General features: G+C 49.5%; 2 pseudogenes; both read left to right on the top strand.

Moving 5' to 3' along the window:
- The first annotated feature begins 3819 nt into the window (after nt 1-3819).
- Nucleotides 3820-6483, top strand: LOC149119596 (lysine-specific demethylase RAD23B pseudogene; annotated as a pseudogene).
- A 5869-nt stretch (nt 6484-12352) lies between these two features.
- Nucleotides 12353-14578, top strand: LOC149119595 (lysine-specific demethylase RAD23B pseudogene; annotated as a pseudogene).
- The last annotated feature ends 6856 nt before the right edge of the window (nt 14579-21434 follow it).

Below are 21434 nucleotides of genomic sequence, written 5' to 3'. Positions count from 1 at the left end.
GCAATAGTGTACATATATTATAATGACCATATTCAGTCTTCAGGTGATGGACATTTGGTTTGTTTCCCTATCTTAGCTATTGTGAATTCAGCTGCAGTAAGCATGAAGGTATAGCTAACACTTTCATATGCTGATTTCATTTCCTTTGTGTAAATTCCCAGGAGTGGGATGTTTGGGTCTCCATTCAGAATTCTGAGGTATCTCAGACAGTATATTGTTTCCCCAGTAGCTGTACCAGTTTACATTCTCAACAAGTGTGGATCAGTTGCCTTTTCCCAAATCCTCGGCAAATGTTTGTGGTTTGTTGACTTCTGTATGAAAGACATTCTAAGGGGGTGAGGTGAAACTATACTGTGAATTTGATTTGCAATTCCCTGACAGCTAGTGGTCCTGAGCATTTTTTCATGTGTCTCTTGGACATTTTATTTCCTCTTATGACAAATGCCTGTTCAAGTAATTTGCCCATTTCTTATCTGGATTGTTTGCTTTCTTGCCATTGAGTTCATGAGCTCCTTTTAGATTCTGGTAAAGCTGTTGCATTGAAATATGACAAAGACTTAAATTAGAATATAAAAGTACAGATTTTTAAATAAATCACAGGAAAGAGTTTCAGAATTAAGACTTGGAAAAGACATCCTAAACATGACAATTAAAGCAATATCCAACAATTTTTAAAGGAATCATTTGAACTAGGAAATTAGCTATGTCTGTTCTGCAAAAAACCAGTAAGGATCAAGTTAGCAAAGACAGGCAACAAAATGGCCAAAATACATGCAGATCACTCATGTAACAAAAGGACTTATTCATACAGTGTACAAAAATATTACTGAAAATTCACGTCAGACAGGCAATGATAAGCTGAATTGAGGGGCAGGCACTTGGAACATTAGTTTAGGCTGCTCTAGCAATGTCAGTCCCACATGGACATAAATGATTCAAGTCCAGGCTTCACTGCAAATCTAGATCCATAGTAATGCACACCTGGGGTGCAGGGTTCAATACGTCTTTCCATACCACTAATGTGAGAGGTGGGAATGCAGCTATGAGCTGCTCTTCAGCCAGGCCAGCCATGGTCTGTGGGCTCTGAAGGAGTGAACTGGTAGATGGAAGATGTGTCTGTCCCTGTCTCCTGCCTCTCAAGTACAATGGAAGAAAGCAGCATTTAGAAAAAATGTGTGTTCTAGTGCCAAAAATGTATCGCTTCCTGCACGTGTACTCAAAATACCATTTCCAAGCAGTTTATAAATCGTTGTCTTTTTTTTCATATCTCAAGGCAGGAGCAGGAGTGGGAAACAGAGACACTCCTCCAGTTGCCCACCACAATGGGGCCTGGCAGAGGCCAAAGCCATGAGGCAGGAACTCCTCTAGTCACCCAGGTAGATGGGAGGGCCCCAGGTTCTTAGGCGCCACATTCTGCCGCTGTGCCAGCTGCCATAGGCTGGGGGCTATATTAGAAGCAGAGGAGCTGGGCCTCAAACCAAAACTCCCATATGGGACGCTGGCATCCCAGGCAGTAGTTTCACCTGCTGTGCCAACAGGCTGCCCTAAACCAAGAATTCTCTAATCAGCAAAGCTGACTTTGGGGAATGAAAAAGCCATCCAGAAGTTAACCCTGAAAGAAATCTTGGACACTCTGGCCAGCAGAACTTCCTTGAAACAGTGGGTCAAACACATCCTTACGACAGAAATGCAGAACTAAAAGAGGGGGTCTCCCAACATGGAATGAAAGGCTGTACAACAGCAGGTGTCCAAAGAGAGGTACGCATAGGACAGAGCCTAAACTAAGGAGAAAGTGCTGATATTTCACAGAAAGGTAGAAGGAAGGATTTGGAATATTTTCACCATAAAGAAATGTTGTTGGGGAGTCAGATGTGTTGACCTTGATTTGTACATTACACACGGTTTCCATGGATTCCAACAACACACACTGGACTCCAAGTTTGGCATAGCAGTGTAGACAGACGCAGATTGGGACACCTGCACCCCACACTGGTATGCCTGCCTATATTCAAGTGCTTGCTTGGCTGCCAGTTTTAGTTTGCTATGGATGCAGACTGTGGTGTCCAGCAGGGGAGGCATCACATACTTGGATCCCTGCCACCAACATGGGATCCATGGACTGAGTTCCTGGCTCCTGGCTTCTGCCTGACAGAGCCCCAGCTCTTAACCAGGCTTTGGGGAAGCATATGAAGGAGGAGAAACCTCTGTCTGTCTTTTCTTGCTGACTCTCCACATTTCAAAATAAAAAATTGCAAAGGTGGTGAGTTTCTATTTAAAAAGGTACATGGTATCACATGCATATGTAAAGTTTCTATACGTCAATGCAAAAAGAATTTCAAGGTACAGTTGTTGTGGGTTTGGAGACAACATGGGAAGCCAGCATCCCTTGTCAGAGTGTTAGTTCAATGCCCAGCACCTAGCTTGTCATCGAGCTTCCAGATGATGGGTCTGGAAAAAAGCCAAGGATGGCCCAATGGCTTGTGTACCTGACACCAGCAGGCAGACCAGGGTTGAGTTCCTGGCTCCAACCTATTCTGTCCACATGGGCATTGAGCCACAGCCTGGAAGATATATACATATGTCTGTGTGTGTGTGTGTGTGTGTTCCTCTCTGTATCACTCTGCCTGCTAATGATCAAATATTTTTTACAGATCAACAAAAGGGTCTGTATCAAATAGATTTCACTTTTGCTCAGAACATTGTCAGTATCTGAAAGGTGGCTGAAGCAAAAATTAACCAATTGGTGTGGTTTCCACAGTGTGAGCAGAAACACTGAGGATTTATTTCATACCCTATCTTGCACTTGGGAGATAGGGGAGATTGCACAGAGAGTTAAACAGGGAGTCTGGCGGCCCCTTCAGACACGGGGAGAACGTCCTGCACAAGCAGGCTGCCTCTCCAGGACACTGGCATTTCCTCTACTCACAGCTTCCTGTGCTGCAGGTGTGACCTTGCAGATTTAAATCACACCTTCAGGGTGGGTGCAGTCTTTAGTCAGAGCTGGCAGGGGAAGGGGATGAGAACCTGGGGAGAGCTGGATCAGCTCCAAGAGACCCTGGCTATTTTGTGTGACCTTGCAGTTTAAACCATGCCTCCAGTATAGCTGCGATCTTCCACCCAGAGCTAGCAGTGGAGGGGGCTGATCCCCTATGGAGACAGGCGGTCTCCAGGAGACCCCTGCAGGCTCCTTGAGCCCCAAGCAAAACAGCATACGTACGTGAAACCGCTGTCCAATGGGCACCCCCAATAGCATAACTCAATTAACAATTAGTACTGCCTTAAAATCCGAGGACGCTTCCTCAAAGCCAGTGTGCTGCTGGGGCGTTCCACCTGTCTTCTGAAGCACCAGACACTTTCTCTATTGCTTGTCAATGCAATGAAATTTCTGCCTCTTTGCAAATAGTTTTCTGGCTTTTCATTTCTGTACTAAGCTGGGGAAAAGAACCCACGAGACTCGCTCTGGCAACCATCCTCCCTTCATGACTGGTATCAAACAGCACAAGTGTAGGAAACAGAAAATGAATAAACACAAAGGGATACAATGTTCCAGAGCTTATTACAGAGTAGCAAACGGAGAAAGTTCTAGAAAGGTTAGCAGTCTCCCAAAGGGATCTAAAAGAGGCTGTGAAGCACCAGAAGCCGAGACAGAGGCCCCGGGAGCTCGGAGTGCATGGACGAGCGAGGCCGAGCACCGCGACCGGGTGGGTGGCGAAGGAGCGTCCGGGCGTGGGAGGGCCCCTCCCGGCCACCGTCACGCGGGGAGCAACGGCTACTCCTGGGTGGGGGAGGGGCTGGCGGCGGCACGGCGGCCATCTTGAGCCAGGGGCCCGCACTGTGGAGGCCGGGGCTCACGGAAGGAGGCCCCGCGGGCAGGGCAGAGCGCGCTGGGCAGGGCGACTGGGACCCGCCCCCGCAGGGTCCCGAGAGCCAGAGGCAGAGGCAGTGTGAGGAGCGCGGCGGTGCCCGCCCCGCCAGGCCTCGCGCCCGCCTGCCCGGCGGCCAGCACGCGCCCCAGCCCGGCCAGCCGACCAGGCCGCGGCCCTGCGCGGCGGCGCCATGCGGCTCACCCTCAAGGCCTGGCCGCAGCTCACCTTCCACATCGACATTGACCCCGGCCAGACGGTGAGGGCCCTCAAGGAGAAAATTGAAGCCGAGCAGGGCAGAGATGCCTTTCCGGTAGCGGGGCAGCAGCTCCTTTATGCGGGCCGCGTCCTCCCGGACGACGCTGTGCTCAGAGACTGTCAGATCCACGAGCACCACGCAGTGACGGTCCTGGTGGCCAGACCCGAGGCGGCGACCACAGCAGCACCGGCCACGGCCACGGCCACGGCCACAGCTGGGCAGTCCCATCCTGCCACCGCGGCATCGGCTGGTGCTGGGGCCCCAGCCCGCGGCCCTGCCTTGCCCGCCGCGCCTGCCACCTCCACGCGTGCTACACCTGCACCTGCCTCCGTGTCAGCATCCAGTACAGCGTCGGCTCAGCCTGCACCTGCTGGCGCACCTCAAGCTGCAGGGCAGCAGGCAGGCCCGCCAGGGTCTCCAAGCCCCACACCAGATGATGCCATCGCGGGACCCTCCTCTCGGGCCCAGCCGTCTGAGCAGGCAGCAAGGGCGCTGCTGACACGTCCGGCTTCCGAGCAAATGGTCGCCGAGATCGTGTCCATGGGCTACGAACGGGAGCAGGTCCTTGCAGCCCTGAGAGCCAGCTTCAACAACCCTCACAGAGCCGTGGAGTATCTTTTAATGGGACTCCCCGGAGACAGGGCAAGTGCGGCCGAGGTCGAGCCCCCTCAAGCCCGGAGCAGCGGAGCCGGTCGGTCTTCAGCGGTGGAGGCAGATGAAGGGGCTGCGACATCGGGTTCTGGAGGACACCCCCTGGATGTTTTACGGAATTTACCAGAGTTTGAAGAGTTGAGACGAATCATTCAGCACTTCCCATCTTTGCTTCCAGGAGTGCTGCAACGCTTATGTCCACAGGATCCTCAATTGGAAGATCAACTTAGACAGTACCAGGAGTACTTGGTTCATATGCTAACTACCGAGGAGGAGGAAGATGGCAGTGAAGGAGGAGGAGGAGGTGAAGGAGTTGACAATGCAGAAACTGCAGAAACAGTAAGAGAAGATGACAGCTACATTGAAGTAACACCTCAGGAACAGGCAGCTATAGAGAGGTTAAAGGCTTTGGGCTTTCCTGAAGGCCTTGTGATACAAGCATATTTTGCTTGTGAGAAGAATGAGATCTTAGCTGCCAGTTTGTTATCCGACCTGGCTATGGAGGAGGACTGAAAGGGACTCTCCTGTGGCTCACATTTCATGCCATTCGTTACGCTGACTTTGTCACCTACAGCGTCTTGGATGACTTGGCCTTAGGTTCACCATACTTGGCATCAGAGCTAGATGTTGGGGCAGGGGCGGGAGTCACACGTTGCAGGGTGGGGAGAGATACCCTGCCTGGCTGCTTCAACCAGCAGGTGCCTCAAATCCACACAGTGTGCAGAGTAGGCTGCCACCCACCAGCAGCCATTGCAGGTCCTCATTTCTCCTGTGAAGCACCAAGTCACTTGTAGGTTTCTCCCTTTGGAGTGGACTCCATCCGCAATTGTAGTTTTCATTATTTCTTTGAAACAACTTCAACTTTTCCTAGGTTTCCTTTCTGTGTTCTACTATCCTATCATTACTTCTTTCTGTCTTGGATACAAAACTAAGTCATTTTGCTGGGAATCTGTTTTCAGTGCACTCCATCCAGAGTACGCCCAGAGTAATGTAATGCCCTTCTTTCTATTTCTTTAATTCACATTGGTTTTGGAAACAGTGTCTCCTCCATAGAAATGTTTGTAAAAAATTTATTTATATATTTGAATGTCAGACTTACAGAGAAGCAGAGGCTGAGAGAGAGAGAAATAGATTTCTTCCATCTGTTCAGCCATATGGGGAGTAAAATTTTGGCTCGATGACCTCTCTCTCCCTCTGCCTCTCTATAACTGTAGTTTTCAAATAAATAATCTTAAAAAATACCTCTGTCATTGGAATGTATGCGATCCATGTCTAATGTGATTGGAGTAACTATAGCTGGAAAGGCAGAGTGATGTTGCTGTTCTCTTTGATTTTCTTTTTTGTCAGAAGAAAAATGACACGTGTCAAATATCTGTGTACATTATACTTTTATTGCAATAAAGCTTTGAAAATATTTTATTCATTTACTTGAGAGTTAGAATTACAGATAGAGAGTGGGAGAGGGGCGGTGCTGTGGTGCGGTGGGTTAATGCCCTGGCCTGAAATGCCAGCATCCCATATGGGTGCCAGTTCCAGTCCCGGCTGCTCCACTTCCAATCCAGCTCTCTGCTATGGCCTGGGAAAGCAATAGAAGAAGGCCCAAATCCTTCAGCTCTTGAACCCATGTTGGAGACCCAGAAGAAGTTTCTGACTCCTGGCTTCGGATCAATGCAGTTCCAGCCGTTGCAGCCAATTGGGGAGTGAACCAGAGCATGGAAGACCTCTCTCTCTCTCTCTCTCTCTCTCTCCCTCCCTCCCTCCCCCCTTTTTCGGTATAACTCTTTCAAATAAACAAATAAATCTTCTTTTAAAAAAACAGGGAGAGTGGGAGAGACAGGAGTAGGTCTTCCACCCAGTGGTTCACTCTTCAATGGCCACAATGTCAGGAGCTGACCCTATGTGAAACCAAGAACCAGAAGCTTCCTCTGGGTCTCCCACACGGGTGCAGGGGCCCAAACATTGGGCCATCTTCACTGCTTTCCCAGGCCATCAGCAGAGGGCCTGTTGGAAGAGGAGCAGCTGGGACATGAAACAGGGCCCTCATGGCATTCTGGCACAGCAGGTGGAGGCACAGCCTGCAGTGCCTTCAGGACGGGCCCCACACTAAAGTTTTAAAGCCACACTTGCATGTTTGCTGTGGACGTGTCCCGCTGAGAATTGATGACTGTTGAGGCCCGTGCACAAGAGCAGCATCCCCTTCCCCTCTCTATTGCCTTTCTTGGGCAGAAATTGGTCGTAAGTGAGAGACCTGCCCAGTTAGAACCCACTGAGTGGTGAGCCAGCTCAGAATTCAGACGAGTATTTCAAATCTCCTTTCTGGTATTTGTAAATGCAGCGCTTTCTTAGAGAAGAATCTGTTACTACTGAGACCACCTGTAAATATTACTGTCAACAAGAGTAGGCTGTGGTATGGCACTTGTTTTGGGGACTAGCTTACTTCACTAGGTAGAACAGATTCAAGTTGCATCCATTTGGTGTCAAATGACAGGATTTCATTTTATACTGCTGTGTACTATTCAATAGTGTACATATACCATAATGTCTTTATCCAGACTTCAGTTAATGGACAGACATCTGGGTTGATTCCCTCTCTTAGCTAGTGTGAATTGAGCTGCAGTAAACATGTGGGTACAGCTAACACTTGGATATGCTGATTCCATATCCCTTGGGTAAATTCCCAGGAGTGGGATGTTTGGGTCATCTGGTAGGTCTACATTTAGAATTCTGAAGTATCTCCATGCTGTCTTCCACAGCAGCTGTACCAATTTACACTCCCACCAACCGTGGGTTGGGAACCTTTTCCCACATCCTAGCCAACGATTGTGGTTTGTTGACTTCCTTATGAAAGACATTCTAATGCGGGTGAGGTGAAACTTCACTGTGGATTTGATGTGCATGTGCCTGACAGCTTGTGATACTCAACATTTTTTCATGTTCCCATTGGTCATTTGAATGTCCTCTTTGGCAAATGCTTGTTCAAGTAATGTGCCCATTTCTTAACTGGATTGTGTGTTTTCATGTTGTTGAATTTCTTGAAATTTTTGGATTCTGGTAAAGTTGCTTCATTGAAACATGCCTGTGGGGAGCAACCCGGACTAGACTAAGTTACTGGAATTAAGACTTATTCTATGCATCTGCTCTCCCACAATATGGCGCTGAGAAGGGAGAAACAGCTTCTACACAGCTGCCTCCAGTTCAACCAATAAACTGTAGGACCTGCTCCTGATTGGAGGAGAGCAGCGTACTCGGCGTGTGGGTAGCCAAGTTGGGATTGGTGGAAGAGGACTATAAAGGAGGAGAGAGACAACATGCACCAGGAACATCTGAGGGAACACCTGTGCAGCCCCCGAGAGAGCCGGCCAGCGGTGTGCCGCTCCCCTGAGGAAGTGGGGAAAGTGGCCAGGGGGAACCGCCCTTCCACGGAGGTGGAAGGGACGGTAGCCAACCCGGGAAGAACCAGCAGCAAACCCGGGGAGGGCCGAGCAGACAAAAGAACAACGCAGGGTCCTGTCATTCCTCCATGAAGAGGGGGAGTGACATAATGGTGCCGTGACTCGGATAGGAAACTTAGGAGGGAAGAAACGGGAAGAAGTGGGAAAATACCGGAGAGAGAGACTAGCAAAGAGCCTAGGGAAAAGCTGGACGGAAAAGGTGCCGGAAGAAGCTATCAAAGGCCTAGGCATAGACTCAGATGCGGACTACGGGGGGAAGCTGGGAGAAATCTCTAAGGTCGAAAGCGAAAGTGAAAGCTAGAACAAACAGACTCGGATACGGACTGTGGGGAGAAGCCAGGAGAAATGAGGGAGGAATATTGTTGGAAGAAAACTTAGGGAAACATACCGGGTAGAGAAAAATGTTAGGGAAATTGAAGCTGCGGGGGCAGGCCGAGGCAGAAACGTAAGCCAGCTTGGAATTCTTTAAGTCAGCCCGGGGAGCAAAAGGCGAAAATCTGGAACCAGAGGCAGAGACGTTGGCAGCCAGGTTGGAATCCGTCAGATTAGCCCGGGGAGCAAAGGACGGGAAGCTAGACCGAAAGGCGCAGACGCGTGAGCTAGGTTGAATTCGCCAGGTTAGCCCGGGGAACTTAGATTGAATACCAGTGGCGGAAACGTGAGCTGGGGCTGTGTGACTCGTGGAGGCTGCCGCGCGCAGAGAGAGCGTGCGGGGCACAAGTAGATAGGGAATGCGGGGCTGGCATGAAGGCCGTGGTGTGGGCGCGAAGGGCGTGGAGACCACAGAGCGTGCAAAGCCGAGCCGCGCAGAGCCGGGAGCCCGCCGCAGGGCGGGCGCCGGGAGGCTGGGCAGATGAGAGAAGCGTGGGCTGAAGCGGCGCAGAGCTGGGAACCTGCCGCGGGGCGAGGCACCGAGATGCAGCCTCGGGGCAGGTGCCGAGAAGCCGTGGGGATAAGAGAAACGAAGTTTAGAAGTAAAATGAGAGAAATAGGAATGCTGGCAGATAGAAGTAAAATGGGAGAGATAGGAATGCCTGGAGATAGAGAAATAGAGAAAAATAAGGCCTCCCCTCAACATGGCAATGAGAGAGCTTGGATTCGGTCTGCCTGATTAGGGAGGTGGTGAGCACCTGCAGGCAGCTAGCAGCTTATGCGCCGCAGGTCACCGAAGACAGGCACGAATTAAAATCAATAAGTCTCCCCACAATACCACAATGAGAAGGCTTGGATTCAGTCTGCCTGATTAGTAAGGCGATAAGCACCAGCAGGCAGCTCGACCAGAGTATGAGCTGCAGGTTACCGAAGATAGGCACGAATCAACACCAATAAGTCTCCCCACAATACGGCAATGAGAAGGCTTGGATTCGGTTTGCCTGATTGATAGGGCTTGTAAGCACCTGCAGGCAGTTCTAGCAGAGCAGAGCATGTGCTGCAGGGCACCGAACTCAGGCACGCATCAGCACCTAAAAACCTCCTCACAACATGGCAAAGAGAGGACCCGGATTCGGTTTGCCTGATTGGTAGGGCTTGTAAGCACCTGTGGGCAACTCCAGCAAGCAGAGCAGAGTGTGTGCCTCGGGGCACTGAAGACAGGCGCGTATCAACGCCAAAAAATAAAAAGAAAGGGGGATCTGTGGGGAGCAACCCGGACTAGACTAAGTTACTGGAATTAAGACTTATTCTATGCATCTGCTCTCCCACAATATGGCGCTGGGAGAGGAGAAAACAGCTTCTACACAGCTGCCTCCAGTTCAGCCAATAAACTGTAGGACTTGCTCCTGATTGGAGGAGAGCAGCGTACTCGGCGTGTGGGTAGCCAAGTTGGGATTGGTGGAAGAGGACTATAAAGGAGGAGAGAGACAACATGCACAAGGAACATCTGAGGGAACACCTGTGCAGCCCCCGAAAGAGCCGGCCAGCAGTGTGCCGCTCCCCTGCGGAAGTGGGGAAAGTGGCCAGGGGGAACCGCCCTTCCACGGAGGTGGAAGGGACGGTAGCCAACCCGGGAAGAACCAGCAGCAAACCCGGGGAGGGCCGAGCAGACAAAAGAACAGCGCAGGGTCCTGTGTCATTCCTCCATGAAGAGGGGGAGTGACACATGCCAAAGATTGAAATTAGAAGACAAAACTACAGATTTTCTAAATAAATCACAGGAAGGAGTTTCAGAGTTAAGACTTGAGAAAGACTTCTTAGATGTTAAACTTCAAGCAACATCCAACAAATTTCAAAGGAATCATTTGAACTAGGAAATTTGCTGTGCCTGTTCTGCAAAAACCCATCACGGATCAAATAAGCAAGGACTGGCAATAGACTGGCCAATTTATGTGCAAACCACTCATGTAACAAAAGGACTCAGTCATAGAATGTATGAGAATATTTTGGAAACCCCACGTCACAAGGCAACAAATAGAAGAATTCAGGGGCAGGCACTTGGAGCATTAGTTTAGGCTGCTCTAGCGATGTCAGTCCCACATGGACATAAATGATTCAAGTCCAGGCTTCACTGCAAATCTAGATCCATAGTAATGCACACCTGGGATGCACAGGTGATGGTTCAATATGTCTGTCCCTACCACAAACTTGTGAGGTGGGAATGCAGCTATGTGATGCTCTTTAGCCAGGCCAGCCATGGTCTGTGGGCTCTGAAGGAGTGAACTGGTAGATGGAAGATGTGTCTGTCCCTGTCTCCTGCCTCAAGTACACCAACATGGGATCCATGGACTGAGTTCCTGGTTCCTGACTTCTGTGACACAGCCCTACCTGTTAACCAGGGTTTGGGGATGCATATGTAAGAAGAGAAAACTCTGTCTGTCTCTTCTTGCTGTCTCTGCACATATTAAAATAAAAAATAATAAAGGTGGTTAGTTTATATTTAAAAATTTATATGAAGGCCAGTCCTGTGGCGTAGCAGGTTTACCTGCCACCTGTGGTGCCAGCATCCCATATTGGCAATGATTAGGGTCCCAGCTGCTCCACTTCCGATCCTGCTCTCTGCTATGCCCTGGGAAAGCAGTGGAACATGGCCCATGTCCTTGGGCACCTGCATCTGCCTGTGAGACCTGGAAGAAGCTCCTGACTCATGGCTTCTGATCAGCACAGTTCTGGCCATTGCCGCCAATTGGAGAGTGGAGCAGAGGACAGAGGATCTCTCTCTCTCTCTCTCTCTCTCTCTCTCTCTCTCTCTCCTTACTCTGCCTCTGCCTCTCGTTCTCTATGTAGCTCTGACTTTCAAATAAATAAATAAAAAGTTACATGGTATCTCATGAATATGTACAGTTTCTATAGGTCAATGCAAACAGAATATCAAGGGACTATTGTAGTGGGTTTGCAAACCACTAAGGAAGCCAGCATCCCATGTTAGAGTGCAGTGAGGCCCAGCTCCCCTGCTTGTCATCCAGTTCCCGGTTCACGGGCCTGGAAACAAGCCCAGGATGGCCCAAGGGCTTGCACACCTGCCACCAGCAAGCAGACCTGGGTTGAGTTCCTGGCTCCAACTTCAGCCTTGCATAGCCACAGTTATTCTGTACACGTAGGCTCTGAGCCATGCCACGGAAACCTCTCTATATATTTGTCCTTCTCACTGTCACTCTGCCTGCAAAATGAGAAAATATTTTTACAAGTCAACAAATGGAACTATATCAGATAGATTTCATCCTTCTCAGAGCATTGTTAAGAGCATGGTGTCTGAGGCATAAATGAGCCCATGGGTGTTTTTTCCACAGTGTGAGGTGAAACATGGGGGATTTCATAGCATACCTTACACTTGGGTGGCAAGAGAGACTGCGCAGATATTTAAGGAGAAAGAGCAATGTGCAGGAACAGAACTTGGATGTGCACAAAGGGATACAATGTTCCAGAGCTTATTACAGAGTTAGCAAACGGAGAAAGTTCTAGAAAGGTTAGCAGTCCCCCAAAGGGATCTAAAAGAGGCTGCGAAGCACCAGAAGCTGAGACAGAGGCCCCGGGAGCTCGGAGTGCATGGACGAGCGAGGCCGAGCACCGCGACCGGGTGGGTGGCGAAGGAGCGTCCGGGCGTGGGAGGGCCCCTCCCGGCCACCGTCACGCGGGGAGCAACGGCTACTCCTGGGTGGGGGAGGGGCTGGCGGCGGCACGGCGGCCATCTTGAGCCAGGGGCCCGCACTGTGGAGGCCGGGGCTCACGGAAGGAGGCCCCGCGGGCAGGGCAGAGCGCGCTGGGCAGGGCGACTGGGACCCGCCCCCGCAGGGTCCCGAGAGCCAGAGGCAGAGGCAGTGTGAGGAGCGCGGCGGTGCCCGCCCCGCCAGGCCTCGCGCCCGCCTGCCCGGCGGCCAGCACGCGCCCCAGCCCGGCCAGCCGACCAGGCCGCGGCCCTGCGCGGCGGCGCCATGCGGCTCACCCTCGAGGCCGGGCCGCAGCTCACCTTCCACATCGACATTGACCCCGGCCAGACGGTGAGGGCCCTCAAGGAGAAAATTGAAGCCGAGCAGGGCAGAGATGCCTTTCCGGTAGCGGGGCAGCAGCTCCTTTATGCGGGCCGCGTCCTCCCGGACGACGCTGTGCTCAGAGACTGTCAGATCCACGAGCACCACGCTGTGACGGTCCTGGTGGCCAGACCCGAGGCGGCGACCACAGCAGCACCGGCCACGGCCACGGCCACGGCCACGGCCACAGCTGGGCAGTCCCATCCTGCCACCGCGGCATCGGCTGGTGCTGGGGCCCCAGCCCGCGGCCCTGCCTTGCCCGCCGCGCCTGCCACCTCCACGCATGCCACGTCCGCGCCTGCAACCTCCACGCATGCCACACCTGCACCTGCCTCTGCGTCAGCATCCAGTACAGCCTCAGCTCAGCCTGCACCTGCTGGCGCACCTGCGTCACCTCAAGCTGCAGGGCAGCAGGCAGGCCCGCCAGGGTCTCCAAGCCCCACACCAGATGATGCCATCGCGGGACCCTCCTCTCGGGCCCAGCCGTCTGAGCAGGCAGCAAGGGCGCTGCTGACACGTCCGGCTTCCGAGCAAATGATCGCCGAGATCGTGTCCATGGGCTACGAACGGGAGCAGGTCCTTGCAGCCCTGAGAGCCAGCTTCAACAACCCTCACAGAGCCGTGGAGTATCTTTTAATGGGACTCCCCGGAGACAGGGCAAGTGCGGCCGAGGTCGAGCCCCCTCAAGCCCGGAGCAGCGGAGCTGGTCGTGAAGAAGCTGGCGGTGAAAGGAGAGGAGGAGTGGACAGCGCGGGAACCGAAGAAGCATCAACAGGAGATGGCAGTTATGTGGAAGTAACACCCCAGGAATTGGCAGCTATAGAGAGGTTGAAGGCTTTGGGCTTTCCTCAGGGACTTGTGGTTGAAGCATATTTTGCTTGTGAGAAGAATGAGGAGTGGGCTGCCAATTTTCTGCTCGAGCAGGACTTGGAGGAGGACTGAAAGGGACTCTCCTGTGGCTCACATCTCCCGCCGTTCTGTTCGTTACGCTGACTTTGTCTCCTACCGCGTCTTGGATGACTTGGCCTTAGGTTCACCATACTTGGCATCAGAACTAGATGTTGGGGCAGGGGCGGGAGTCACACGTTGCAGGGTGGGGAGAGATACCCTGCCTGGCTGCTTCAACCAGCAGGTGCCTCAAATCCACACAGTGTGCAGAGTAGGCTGCCACCCACCAGCAGCCATTGCAGGTCCTCATTTCTCCTGTGAAGCACCAAGTCACTTGTAGGTTTCTCCCTTTGCAGTGGACTCCATCCACAATTGTAGTTTTCGTTATTTCTTTGAAACAACTTCAACTTTTCCTAGGTTTCCTTTCTGTGTTCTACTATCCTATCATTTCTTCTTTCTGTGATGCCTCTGTCTAGGATACAACACCAAGTCACTTTTGCTAGGTTTCTGTTTTCAGTGGGCTCCATCCGGAGTACTCCCAGGGTAATGTCATGCCCTTCTTTCTAGTTCTTTTTGCACATTGGTTTTGGACACAGTCTCCGCTCTATAGAAATGTTTTTCAAAGATTGTATTTATATATAGAAAGGCAGAGTTACAGAGAGGCAGAGGTCGAGAGAGTGAGAGGAAAAGCAATAGCCAGAGAGAGAGGTCTTCCATCTGTTTAGCCATGTGGGCAGTAAACTATCGATTGGAGGATTCTCTCTTTTCCTCCCTCTCTGTCTCTCTCTCTGTCTGTCTCCCTCTGCCTTATGGAAAACAACTTTCAAATAAATTAATCTTAAAAAATTTCTCTCTCATTAGAATGTATGTGAGACCTGTCTAACTTGATTTGAGTAACTACCTGGATAGACAGAGTGATGTTGCTGTTCTCTTTGGTTTTCTTTGGTTTTCATTATAAGCAAAATGCCCCGTATCCATTATCTGTACATGTTTTATCTATTTCAATAAAGCCTTTAAAAAAGATTGTATTCATTTATTGGAGAGATACAGTTACAGAGAGTGAGAGAGAAGGGTGAAGGTCTTCCAACAAGTGGTTCACTCCCCAAATGGCCACTATGGCTGGAGCTAACCCTGTGTAAAACCAAGAACCAGAAGCTTCCTCAGGGTCTCCCACAACGGTGCAGGGACCCAAGCACTTGGGCCATCTTCTACTGCTTTCCAGGCCATAAGCAGAGAGCTGGATTTTTAGAGGAGCAGCTGGGACTCAAACCATGCCCACATGACATGCTGGCCCTTCAGGCAGAGTCATAGCCTACAATGCCGCAGTGCTGGCACTGCAATCAAGTTTTAAAAACACAGTTGCATGTTTGCTGTGGACGTGTCCCATTGTGAATTTATCACCTTTGAGGCCCATGCACAAGAGCAGCATTCCCTCCCCTTCTCTCTCTCTCTCTCTCTTTTTTTTTTTTTTTTTGGACAGGCAGAGTGGACAGTGAGAGAGAGAGACAGAGAGAAAGGTCTTCCTTTTGCCATTGGTTCACACTCCAATGGCTGCCGCGGCCAGCGCACTGCGCTGATCCGATGGCAGGAGCCAGGTGCTTCTCCTGGTCTCCCATGGGGTGCAGGGCCCAAGTACTTGGGCCATCCTCCATTACACTCCCTGGCCACAGCAGAGAGCTGGCCTGGAAAAGGGGCAACCGGGACAGAATCTAGCACCCCGACCAGGACTAGAATCCGGTGTGGCCGGTGCCACAAGGCGGAGGATTAGCCTAGTGAGCCAAGCCGCCGTCTTGCCTTTTCCTTGGCAGGAATATGACTGGGAGCTGGCCATAAGTAAAATAGCTGCCTATTTAAAAAACTGACTGAATGGTGAGCCAGATCAGAAAGCAAACAAGTATTTCAAAATACACTTTCTGGTATTTGTAAATGTAGTGCTCTGCTAGAGAAAAATATGTTACTACTGATGTCATCCGTAATTACTGTCAACAAGTGTAGTCACTTGTATGGCATTTGATTTTGGGCCTAGCTTATTTCACTAAGTATAATGGATTCCAGTTACATCCATTTTGTTTCAAATGACAGGATTCCATTGTATACTGTGTACTATGCAATAGTGTACATATATTATAATGACCATATTCAGTCTTCAGGTGATGGACATTTGGTTTGTTTCCCTATCTTAGCTATTGTGAATTCAGCTGCAGTAAGCATGAAGGTATAGCTAACACTTTCATATGCTGATTTCATTTCCTTTGTGTAAATTCCCAGGAGTGGGATGTTTGGGTCTCCATTCAGAATTCTGAGGTATCTCAGACAGTATATTGTTTCCCCAGTAGCTGTACCAGTTTACATTCTCAACAAGTGTGGATCAGTTGCCTTTTCCCAAATCCTCGGCAAATGTTTGTGGTTTGTTGACTTCTGTATGAAAGACATTCTAAGGGGGTGAGGTGAAACTATACTGTGAATTTGATTTGCAATTCCCTGACAGCTAGTGGTCCTGAGCATTTTTTCATGTGTCTCTTGGACATTTTATTTCCTCTTATGACAAATGCCTGTTCAAGTAATTTGCCCATTTCTTATCTGGATTGTTTGCTTTCTTGCCATTGAGTTCATGAGCTCCTTTTAGATTCTGGTAAAGCTGTTGCATTGAAATATGACAAAGACTTAAATTAGAATATAAAAGTACAGATTTTTAAATAAATCACAGGAAAGAGTTTCAGAATTAAGACTTGGAAAAGACATCCTAAACATGACAATTAAAGCAATATCCAACAATTTTTAAAGGAATCATTTGAACTAGGAAATTAGCTATGTCTGTTCTGCAAAAAACCAGTAAGGATCAAGTTAGCAAAGACAGGCAACAAAATGGCCAAAATACATGCAGATCACTCATGTAACAAAAGGACTTATTCATACAGTGTACAAAAATATTACTGAAAATTCACGTCAGACAGGCAATGATAAGCTGAATTGAGGGGCAGGCACTTGGAACATTAGTTTAGGCTGCTCTAGCAATGTCAGTCCCACATGGACATAAATGATTCAAGTCCAGGCTTCACTGCAAATCTAGATCCATAGTAATGCACACCTGGGGTGCAGGGTTCAATACGTCTTTCCATACCACTAATGTGAGAGGTGGGAATGCAGCTATGAGCTGCTCTTCAGCCAGGCCAGCCATGGTCTGTGGGCTCTGAAGGAGTGAACTGGTAGATGGAAGATGTGTCTGTCCCTGTCTCCTGCCTCTCGAGTACAATGGAAGAAAGCAGCATTTAGAAAAAATGCTTGTTCTAGTGCCAAAAATGTATCGCTTCCTGCACGTGTACTCAAAATACCATTTCCAAGCAGTTTATAAATCGTTGTCTTTTTTTTCATATCTCAAGGCAGGAGCAGGAGTGGGAAACAGAGACACTCCTCCAGTTGCCCACCACAATGGGGCCTGGCAGAGGCCAAAGCCATGAGGCAGGAACTCCTCTAGTCACCCAGGTAGATGGGAGGGCCCCAGGTTCTTAGGCGCCACATTCTGCCGCTGTGCCAGCTGCCATAGGCTGGGGGCTATATTAGAAGCAGAGGAGCTGGGCCTCAAACCAAAACTCCCATATGGGACGCTGGCATCCCAGGCAGTAGTTTCACCTGCTGTGCCAACAGGCTGCCCTAAACCAAGAATTCTCTAATCAGCAAAGCTGACTTTGGGGAATGAAAAAGCCATCCAGAAGTTAACCCTGAAAGAAATCTTGGACACTCTGGCCAGCAGAACTTCCTTGAAACAGTGGGTCAAACACATCCTTACGACAGAAATGCAGAACTAAAAGAGGGGGTCTCCCAACATGGAATGAAAGGCTGTACAACAGCAGGTGTCCAAAGAGAGGTACGCATAGGACAGAGCCTAAACTAAGGAGAAAGTGCTGATATTTCACAGAAAGGTAGAAGGAAGGATTTGGAATATTTTCACCATAAAGAAATGTTGTTGGGGAGTCAGATGTGTTGACCTTGATTTGTACATTACACACGGTTTCCATGGATTCCAACAACACACACTGGACTCCATGTTTGGCATAGCAGTGTAGACAGACGCAGATTGGGACACCTGCACCCCACACTGGTATGCCTGCCTATATTCAAGTGCTTGCTTGGCTGCCAGTTTTAGTTTGCTATGGATGCAGACTGTGGTGTCCAGCAGGGGAGGTATCACATACTTGGATCCCTGCCACCAACATGGGATCCATGGACTGAGTTCCTGGCTCCTGGCTTCTGCCTGACAGAGTCCCAGCTGTTAACCACGCTTTGGGGAAGCACATGTCTCTCTATATTTCAAAATAAAATAATAAAGGTGGTGAGTTTCTATTTAAATAGTTACATGGTATCCTATGAATTTGTACAGATTCTATAGATCAATGCAAACGGAATTTCAGTGGCCTATTGTGGTGTGTTTGGAGATTACTTGGGAAGCCAGCATCCCTTGTCAGAGTGCAGTTCAGTGCCTAGCACCTAGCTTGTCATCGAGCTCCTGGATCATGGGCCTGGGAAAAAAGCCAAGGATGGCCCAATGGCTTGGGTACATGACACCAGCAGGCGGACTGGACTGAGTTCCTGGCTCCAACCTATTCTGTCCACATGGGCATTGAGCCACAGCCTGGAAGATATATACATATATGTGTGTGTGTGTGTGTGTTCCTCTCTGTATCACTCTGCCTGCTAATGATCAAATATTTTTTACAGATCAACAAAAGGGTCTGTATCAAATAGATTTTTCTTTTGCTCAGAACATTGTCAGTATCTGAAAGGTGGCTGAAGCAAAAATTAACCAATTGGTGTGGTTTCCACAGTGTGAGCAGAAACACTGAGGATTTATTTCATACCCTATCTTGCACTTGGGAGATAGGGGAGATTGCACAGAGAGTTAAACAGGGAGTCTGGCGGCCCCTTCAGACACGGGGAGAACGTCCTGCACAAGCAGGCTGCCTCTCCAGGACACTGGCATTTCCTCTACTCACAGCTTCCTGTGCTGCAGGTGTGACCTTGCAGATTTAAATCACACCTTCAGGGTGGGTGCAGTCTTTAGTCAGAGCTGGCAGGGGAAGGGGATGAGAACCTGGGGAGAGCTGGATCAGCTCCAAGAGACCCTGGCTATTTTGTGTGACCCTGCAGTTTAAACCATGCCTCCAGTATAGCTGCGATCTTCCACCCAGAGCTAGCAGTGGAGGGGGCTGATCCCCTATGGAGACAGGCGGTCTCCAGGAGACCCCTGCAGGCTCCTTGAGCCCCAAGGAAACAGCATACGTACGTGAAACCGCTGTCCAATGGGCACCCCCAATAGCATAACTCAATTAACAATTAGTACTGCCTTAAAATCCGAGGACGCTTCCTCAAAGCCAGTGTGCTGCTGGGGCGTTCCACCTGTCTTCTGAAGCACCAGACACTTTCTCTATTGCTTGTCAATGCAATGAAGTTTCTGCCTCTTTGCAAATAGTTTTCTGGCTTTTCATTTCTGTACTAAGCTGGGGAAAAGAACCCACGAGACTCATTCCAGCAACGGCCCTCCCTCCGTGACCGGTAACCTCTTTGGCACCCAACGTGGGCCTTGATAGAAGACTTCACCAGGGTCTGTATTCCTTCCCACAAGCGGGACCAGATCTTTGGGAATGACCGTTGATCATCCGGCATCTCACCACTCTCCGAGTACATGGAGTCCTTCTGGCCACAGCTTAGCCACAGCCTAAATTTCAGAGGGATTGTAAAAGGGGGAGGGTAGCTAGGAAGGGCAGTTGGCTGAGAGCCTAGAGACCCTCCCCCCCAATCTCATTTTGATTTTCTAGTGGCCAGACTGTGACCCAAAGTCTTTGCCTCTCTCTTGGAGGGATGCCTGCTCATGCCACCTACTGCTATGTGAGCGGGGCTTAGCCTTACCTAGGGTAATATTGGCCCTCCAGTTAAACTCAGACAACTAGATAGCAGACAATCATGAGCAATAGGAGAAGCAACACATCTGTCCAATCCTAGAGCCATTCATGTTAGGAATAGTTCATGGAGACTGTTTGGGATTGTTATGAAACATAATTTAAAACTAAGGCTGGGAAGTAGATCAAGGAAATCAGCAGATAGAAAAATGTCACAAGTATAAAAATGTGTTCTTGGTAAAGAAGGTTAAAAAGAAAAAGAGGCTTTTTTTAAATAGAGGAAGGACATGGTTTGTATAAATTGCTTTATCTTAATGGCTAGTTTACTCTAGACTGGAATGGAAAGGTAGAAAGGTTTGACTAAGTTGCAGAAGGTGTGATGAAGTCACAGAAATTAATGAGAGGCAAAATTTTTGGATACAAAAGTTATTCTATTTTCTTTAACATAAAATTAGAGTCTGATCCCCTATTAAAGTAATGATGTTTTTGCAACAATAAGGCCACAACCAGAGTCAAGGGAAGGAAAACAAACCCCTGACACTTTGAAAAGTGGCTGCTCCCAATTGTCTGGTGAAGTTAAATGCAGTTATCGGGGCTGGCACTGTGGCGCAGCCAGTTAAGACTCTGGCCTGAAGCGCCAGCATCCCATATGGGCACCAGTTCGAACCCAGCTGCTCCACTTCCAATCCAGCTCTCTACTATGGCCTGAGAAAGCCAAAGAAGATGGCCCAAGTCCTTGGGTCCCTGTACCCAAGGGGATACTCGTGGGATACCCCACCCACGTGGGATACTCGGAAGAAGCTCCCGGCTCCTGGCTTAGGATCAGTGCAGTTGCGGCCAATTGCAGAGTGAACCAGAGGATAGAAGACCTCTCTCTCTCTACCTCTCTTCTCTCTGTGTAACTCTGTCTTTCAAATAAATAAATAAATCTTTAAAAAATGCAGTTATCTTGTCTAGGGAGGGAAGATATCCTAAGCTCTCTATCCATAACTCCAGTCATAAATCTGTCCTATAAATGTGACCCACGTATCTCCTTTGTAGCATGCCACACCCACCAACCTTTTGAAGTGTGGTCCTAAGTCACATAGGCTGCAATTTAGACACAGTTCTGTAAGGGTTAAAGTATGATGCTAACAAACCTATAAATATTGTAATACACCTAGGCACAGGGTTCAATTGTCAAAACCATATTTCCCCCTGAGCCTGCTGGCATTAAAAAACTGCCCCTGTTCCTCCACTGTTTCTGGTGCCTGTCAGAATGCAGAACGTTCCCCCTCCGAGTTTCTTGTTACAGTAAAAGGACGCCATGTGTAAAATGTTCAGATAAGTAACCAAAATTTTTGACCCCTCTCTGTCAGGTCACTGTGCATGCTCCTTTTGTCTCCATAAGGGTTTCTGAGACAGATGTTTGTAAAGAGCCTCAGAGAAAAATGTGAGGCTGTTCTTGGGATACAGTAACTTTTCTTCAGTTGCCTAAGCCCTAAAAAAGCAGAGAGTCCACGGGAGGCATGGACTTTAAAGGTCTTTGAGACATCACCAGTCAGGACAGGCTTGACCTTCTGATAGTTTGGTATGAGAGTTAAACTGCTTTCAGAGTTGGAGGCAGCAGCATTACTGGGGGAATAGGCCATTTTATCAAGGCCCTCATCCTGAGAGGCAAAGGAGTGGAGACCAGGGGCGGGATAAACTGAGACGGGAGTAGGAGTGGCAATCCTCACACTCGTAAGGCCTGTCCTGGTGGACAGGAAGGCCATCCTTGTGATGACCACTCACAGAGGGCTGTGCCCCAGGGGCCGGACTGGGTTTACCTCCCAGTGCCTGCCAGGCTCAGTCCTCATGTTAGGGTTGTATAGAGAGAGGAAGCGACCTCTCTAGGCAGTCCATTCTCTCTCCTTTATTATTCAATGGGATCTCAGTCCTCACGAGTGGATCCCCAGACACCTCTTCGATGCATCCTTAAGAGTTGG

The sequence above is a fragment of the Oryctolagus cuniculus genome, chromosome X, assembly GCF_051225735.1.
Source record: "Oryctolagus cuniculus isolate XC-2025 breed Fujian yellow rabbit chromosome X, ASM5122573v1, whole genome shotgun sequence".
NCBI lineage: Eukaryota > Metazoa > Chordata > Mammalia > Lagomorpha > Leporidae > Oryctolagus > Oryctolagus cuniculus.
This window is presented reverse-complemented; position numbering and strand designations above follow the sequence as displayed.